Below are 8,208 nucleotides of genomic sequence, written 5' to 3' on the forward strand. Positions count from 1 at the left end.
CCACAGTGGGATATTGTAGCTGGTTGAGGTATTATATAATTAGATATATTTTTCACTATATATATATATATATTTGCTGTTTGAAGTTAAAAAAAAATAGTTACAATAACTTCTGAAAGTGGTTGACTAAAAATAAATATGTATTGTTTATTGGGATCCCCATTAGTTACTTTGGCAACTACTTTTCCTTACCTTGCAAGGCAGCTTTATTCACAAGATCACGCAAGAATCCATCTTGTCAGACTTCAAGTTATGCGCTTGTGTCCAAACCACCGGTGGTTTGAACCAATCAGCATCCTATAAGGATTCTCACATGATCTCGCAAATCCAGCTGCCTTGCAAAGTAAGTAGCATAAATGTGTATTTAGGTAAGCTACAATACTTAAAAGGAAACTTCAGTATTTTTCAACCTGGACCGTATTTTGCCATCATTTTATGTCTAAGTGACTAATGAAAAAGACAATTTTTGAAATTGGTTCAGCTGGCAGCCACAAAATGGGCTGCAATGTAATCCAATGGGGCAATAGCGCCATGTCAATGTATGTCCACTAAAAGTATTTGCAAGACTTGGTTAGACATAATAACAAACAGACCGGATCAAGTAAAAGGTAAAGAAAAAAGTTTTATTTCTCTTTATGGTCCTTTCCGCAATGTTGTCAGACACTTACAATAACAATCTAAGCCTGTCAGTGGCAAAAACAAATACTTAATGGACGTACATTGACGGGGCACTATTGCCACAAAGGATTACATTGCAGCCCGTTTCGCGACAAATTGTGAAGCAATTTCGCTCAATACTGGACCAATTCCAGAAATTGTTGTCCCCATTAGTCACTTAGACACAAAATGATGGGAAAATAGGGTCCAGGTTGAAAAACACCAGTTTCCCTTTAAAGCAAATGTGCTCAAGTATAATGTAGTTCATTGGCACAGACATTCCGAGAAATAATCTTATTGCTAGGTTACCGCATTTTTAAAATTGCTAAGAACCATCATTGAGGCCTTAGACTTCTACTACATTTTGTGACTCGTTATCTGTCTTTCTCACACCTACCCTGAGCTTCCAGCACACTGAATACTTGTCTTAGAGGACCATTGAGCTGTGCCCTCTGTTGGTTTTATTCTTTCTCTCTTGCTCCACATTGTTCATGCCTTCTCCCATACATCACCGGACACACTTTTGTCTCTTTAACACGCCTCACCTTCTACCCTTAACCTTTGTGTGAGATCACATCCCTCATCTCACTCAACACCACTGCTCTTGTCTTCATTTTCCCTGGCTGTCTTCAACTCTCTCTCCTTCCCTTCCTCCTGTGGGACAGCAGACATACACATTGTGGAGATCAGCAATATGTGCACACATTAATTTCACCGCTGAATAAATTAGTGGCATTTTATTGAGTGGTGAGACATAGTGAGGAGACTGCATTGGCATTGTTACTGTATTGGCAACTTAAAAAGATTAATTGTGCCCAAGGTGGTTTCCAATTGGTAAACAATTATTATAATTCTGCAAGCTTCATGTATAATTAATGAGTGGATTAAACAGCTGATGCAAGGCCTTGGTTTCCTTTTCTGGGTGAGGTGATATAAGAGCCCAGTGTAGGTTTAATGTTAAGCGGCAAACACAGCTTTTAAACGGGAGAGAAGTGAAGCTGTTATTGCCCCCTAAGCACAAAAAAATTATTCAGTGTGACGTACACCGTAAGAAGGACAGTAATGTACTGAAAGATGGTGAACTTTTGTCTGCACAAAATGAATTAAAGACGCTTTGGTTTTTGTTCTTAGATCTTTAACATAAGGCTTTAAACAATCAGGCCTAGCCCTGATCCAGGATCGTTTAGTACTGAGGTACTCAAATACAAGTCTTAGAGCTCCACTTAATACAGTTCCACTGCATCAAATGATGCGTTTTATGACGATATTTTCGTACAAAAACTCCACAACTCTGTACATGAACAGCATTTCTGTGTTAATTGGGGATGTGACAGCTTTGTTGTGTCACCATGTTCTAAAACTTGGGTATACAAAGGTGTGATGTCCAGGAGGAGATGCTGGAGTAAGTGTTCATTAATGAATTCTTCACTGCATTCATTGCATTTTTTATAATTTTACAGTTATTCTGTTGGAGCCTTGATATCACAACTTTAATTTTTTCAGTTATGTGGTTCTTCTTCATGTTTTTGAGATAGTTTTGTTCAAAACAGCCATGTTTGGTGTCGGTGTGGCATTTTGCGTTCCCACTCTTCATTATGGACACTGTTTAATTGTAAATCGAACACAATGGTCTCCTACTTCTGTCAGACAAAATCAATGTGTATTTCTCAGTCTAGTCCACCTGAAATGCATGTTTTTCATTGTCAACCTTTCTTTTTTGTATCGGCTTGTTTTGAACAAGACATTTTACTTTATCAACCGGAGCTCCCATGTTACACAACAACCTTGCTAAATGTGGAGACTAGCAGGCAGCTGAGTGATGACAGCTGAGCTGACGTGATAATGATGTGTCACAAATCACAACAACACTTCAGATCATTAGACATTTAGTTAACAGAAATACATTTATACAAATAGAAAATAAGATAAAATAGGAAATAAGGCCAAATGAAACCCTGAGATGAGGTAAATGTATCACATAGCCTCTGACTAGTTTAGCTACGGTCTAGAATGAATTCAGCTAAACCAGAACTTTCAGGAGTTGAAAGCTGCATGCTAAGTTGTACCTGATTGCTGTGTCAACAGCTGATAAACTGGATGCATAATGAAGTTACCTTGTGAGGTCTGCCCCACATGGGAGAATAATGCTGTGCCTCTGAAAATGGTCATTTAGTTTTTCCATTTCAAACTGGACATTTAAATCCTGAAACATAGAAGCATCCAAATGCTTTCTTCAGAAATTCCATTAGTCTAACCAAAGTTCCCTGTATTTTGTTTACTTTGTTACAGAAGGATTTAATGAAGGAAGAAAAGCCATTAAAGTGAATTATGTTCGGTGCCGTCTTTGGTGCTGTACAGTTTCAGTTTGAATTCTAATCTCTAACACTTGTAGTTAGTAGAGAGAGAGTGAAGTGTGAAAAATACAACCTGTACAATGTACTTCAATGCAGGCAGAACTCTAGTAAACATCAGCTACTTATCAGTGTTCAGTTTTGGTTGATACTACTTTAGCTGATTGTGTGTTGACTTCATTATCTGGTCATTTTTGATAATATACTTCGTTGTGGTAGTTTTATAGTGGACTGTATTATGAAAAGGTGTTTCAAATACACACTTTTTCCCCCTCACAACTTCACAAACTACAGTTTTGCTTTAAACTTACCATGAAATAAAATGGAATTCAGCATAAATAACAATTATAACATTACATAATCATACAAATATATGATTATCATTATTTTGATATAAATCTGTGCAGGGACTTCTGAATTATTCATTAAGAAATGAAACCTTCTCAAACACTGGAGGTTTCAGACACTCCCACATAACTGGTTATTATACATAACCCACCTGAAGAGGAAACAAATATAGATCATTCAGTCTCACTCCAGATGATTATGTCCAAATCCTGTACTTGTCTCATTCTTTCCAACTATCACATCAGCCATGATTGTCTGAGCTAATTACCGCTGAAAGCTGGCTCACTCTAAAAGGCCAACGATAACAGGAAAATTGGCCTCATCTACACCTTGAATCAGCTCTGTCCAAAATTTGAACATTGGCTTTGTATGAGATATGAATAGGAGACATTTGGAGGGGAAGAGATAACAATTCAGCCCAGAAATGAGAATCACCCAGAGAGAGAGGCACTTCTTGACTTTTTGAAAAACAATGCCACTCCTCTCTGTGAACGGAAATTGTATATTGTCACTTCAAGGAGTAGATGACAAGAGAATGTGGAAGGAAGAACAGGGCGTCAATGAGAGGAGAAATAATGTGTGAGTGTTATGATGGAGTATTTATGGAATACATGTGTAGACATGCACACAAACTTTCTACATTACATGCCTCAGAAATGTTTGAACCTTGACATTCCTCACCTCAGGATGTTTTATTTTATCTTTTTTCCACTTGGGTTACAAAGGTTGTAAACGAAACTACAGGTTAGCCGAGTCACAGGGAATAGATGATTGAGAATGCAGAGTATGCACGGTTTATATGTGGGGTCTGGTGTTGTCACTCCTCACAAAGATAAACCAAGCTCTGATACCTTCCTCACAAGGAAAAGTAGACTCAGAACCTACAGGTGGATGTTGGGGTTAGTGCTGGGAAGTTCCTGTATTGTGTTGTTTTGGTATACCTGTGTCTGGACCTCCAATTATTTTGAGTATTTGAAGTATTTAGACTTTTCAGGTATTTGGTGGCACAAAATATTAAGCTGTAGGCTGCATAAAACTGATAACTTGAAATAAAGAAATGTTTTACTTAATGTAATAATTGTGTTGATGCTATGTGTGTATTTTTACAGTAATTAATTGAAAAAGAGTTGGAGCGGGTTGTTACCAAAATATTAGTGTCCAAGAACACAAGTTGCTCTTGCTCTTCGAGTTTTATTGGTCACTGACAACAAGCTTATAGGTGCATTCAAAGTTTTCTCAGCGTACGTCCTGAGTAGTAAAAGCCGGATAACGTCAGACTTACACACCACTACTAGAATGTATCCCTCCACCACAGTTCAGCGAGGAACTTAAATCCGCAGTAACAAAAAGAGGGAATTTTTTACTGTCTCTAACTTTGGAATATATGGACTTGATTTAGCTAAGTCAGGCTCCTGAAGCATCAGCTGAACTTTGGAATGCATTTATGCACAGAACGAGGGCTGTGGAGGGCCCTTATTTCTTACAGTGTAGTCATGTTCCAAGAGAACAGCTTCAGAGTCAGTATGGAGAGTAGGAACTGTTACAGCGACTAAGACCCATGTCCACATACATAATGGCAGGTCAGAACTGTATTAAGACAGACTTGAAAAAAACCAAACTTATCCTTTAAAGCTAAACTTTGTCACACAGTACTGAGTGAGTTTATAACACTATTTAAGATTGAACTTCTATCGTGTATATGGCTTGCAGTTAGCTTGGTGACATATAAAAGCACTGTAGGCGAGAGACAGCGAGAGCTTTGAAGTTCTCGAGCATATGTCCATTTCCTGGAGGCAGTGTAGACCCGGTATGAATCAAACTTGCAAAAGGACCAGCAGAAAAAAATTGTTCATTTTTTACCAGCACTAGCTGGGATGGAGGTGAGGCTTATGAAATGTCACATATTAAGACATGCTCTCATACAGAGCTTTGTATTTTCTTAATGTAAAATATTGTGGGCTGTTTATCAGACTATATGCTAGTGAAGTACTTGAGTAGCATGGTATGTGGTATATACTGAAGCAATGAAGAATGAGTAACATATAGCTTTTCCACTGAATGTTTATCACATTTAAATACAGAGCTGTGTAAATGTCAGAGGGAAAAACTTTTGATAAATGTGTCCCTAATTTGTAAACTCAAATTACAAATCATTAACTCAAAGTAATGCAATTTGTTCAATTTAAGCACCTAAATTGGTATATTGAGCAATTTTAGTCCTATGGTGCTGTCTGCACAAAGTGATAGACATTGTTTAAATTAAAATGCTGGCTGCTTGGTCAGTTGCTAAATATTTTTTGTCCATGACTTTCTTCAATATGCTTCTCTGATCCTTGACACATCATTGCCAAACTATCAGATATGATCAGATCACATTTCATATCTTTGCCTGTGGTATGAATGCATCATGTCTTTCTGTCTGACTGTCTCTTCTCTCTGTGGACAGCTTCAGAAGAAGGGAGGTACAGTCGAGCCAGAGTCTATCTTTCAGTGTGATCTACCTGCTGGCAGCCAGAGTAAATCACCAGGGATTACTGCTGGCACTGAGATACACCTTTGAATCTGCCTGGAAGACACATGCACATACACAAACACATACACACAGGCACATATATGCAGGAACATCAACAGCCTATAGCACTGCTGTAGACTTGAGATATTCGATCACAAAGAGGAGGGGATATTATTGTGTCTGAGTATATTAAGGCACAGGTTTTGGACATCTATCCATCATCTATCTCCCACTTAGAAACTTAATGGACAGGACAAACTAATATTAGGTACCTGCATGACTGTATGTAATTGTTTAATTTCCCCCATCCTCCTGCTTTCATGACCAGTATTCACACTGTATTATTAAATTAAATCACAGACAGATCTTGGTTAGGTTAAAATGGCCTACTTCCTCACTTGCACAGGAAATGACTTCAAAAACCTGCCTCCACTGACTTTTATAAAGATAGAGAATACAGAATGAAGATAATGGGCCCTATATTCATGGGGGACACAATGACCGTGCAAGCAGGGTTCTGATGTTTGGTATATTCTTGACCTTGGAATTGGCTTTGCCTGTCTGTGGGGTGTTTTGGTACATAGGTGGGAGATAAGGGAATACCAAATAGGTTAATTCATATAAAGCAGATTAAAGCAAGTTGTTGGTATTTTTTTGTAAATTGGATCTTAGACATGTCCAACCTCATCAGAAATCAAAAATGTTGTTCAAGATGGCCATGCTCAAAGGCGGAGTCAAAAGTCGGTTGGCACAGACATCAGGGGAGGTGTGGTATAATTTAAATACAGAGATAATGGCACATATTATCAGACAGTCTCTCCTGGAAGACATTCATAGTGTTGCATTTGGTTGTTTACATAAAAAGTGATGGAAATAGTTATGTCATGACTGAAAAATGATACCAAGAGAGAGAAAATCCTGTCTTTTGGCTCACCACCACACAGCTGGCCAATCACAGCATGAATGTCAGATTGCTGGTTTCGGAGAGTTGTCAGTGACAGTCCCCACTAATCCGACGTTAGAAAGTGTGGGGGGGAGTGAGTTTCCAAAGCTACAAAACCCTCCAAAAAGCACTTCTGATAGATTATACTGGCTCCTTCACTCAACTGGCCATTTAGTGATTTTGTCAAGAGGACCAAACTAAATACTTGTAGAAAATTAGCAGAAATAATGCACTAATGACTTCAAGCTGCTGCACCTACCCGTGGTGGGAAATGAGGGCCGTTGCTACAATACAATATCCCCCAAATTTCCTGTTGCCAAAATTCAATGGCTGAGATGGCTGCAGACTCTACATTTTCGAAATGGGTGTACTCCTTTTACTTTAAATTTATCAAAGAAAAGGACAACAACATATTAGTGAGAAATAGCACAAGTAACCTGAAGAAACACCTGGAAATGGTTCATGCTAACATTAAGCTAACCGAGAGAGACAATGTTGCTAGCAAGCAGAAGAGAAAAGCCGAGGATGAGAGCGCAAGCAAACTGAAGCAACAGAAGTTAGATTTTTCTGGATCTGTTGTGCTTGAACCCTGAGAAGTGAGGAGGCTTGTAGCAGAGTATGTTGTCAAAGATATACAGCTTCTGTCAACAGTAGAATCATCAGCTTTTAGTAAGCTTGTCAGCAAAATCCTTGTCAAAACCATTCTTAAGGTAAACTAATGTTGGAAAAAGTAGTGTAATAAGTAACACATTACTCTGCACAGACAGTAATATTGTAAAGTAACTTGTTACTTTCAAATGAAAGTAACTAATTTGGAAGGTAACTTGCCCAGCACTGGGTTTTACACAGGGCCCTCAGTGTTCAGATGAACAAGAACATACACACAAAAATATTTTCAACACACAATTTTCAACAACCAACTTCTCAGCACTCTGGAACCAGTGTTGTCTAGGAGAGGTCCCTACATCCCATTCTCCGTCAGAGGAGCCATGACCAACCAGCAGGAGTTTCTAGTACAACAACATGGACATGATCCCATCTTCGATCATCTTTCCACCACCAACACTGCCAGTTGTGTTTGTTGCACTGCCTAACTGAGTCTGTCCAGTGTTGGAAAATGCTGTTAGCACTGTGCACCCAGGCGTCACAGTGACAAATTACAAGTAATCTGGCTTTGCATTGTATCACAAAGTCCATCCCTGAGGGGAGAGCAGCACATTAAGGTAAAAAGTGAAAAATAATCAAATTAAAAGTTGCAACAAAACCAGGTGGTTCTATACAAATGGAGCTTCTAAGACAAATACCCAATTTATGTTCCAAATGCTTAAATCTGGTATAAAAATATGTGGCGGCTATCACAGACCTTTTCTCAAATCAATAAATTCCATACAATCCAA

Source organism: Thunnus albacares, chromosome 9 (assembly GCF_914725855.1).
Source record: "Thunnus albacares chromosome 9, fThuAlb1.1, whole genome shotgun sequence".
In the NCBI taxonomy this organism is placed as follows: Eukaryota; Metazoa; Chordata; class Actinopteri; order Scombriformes; family Scombridae; genus Thunnus; species Thunnus albacares.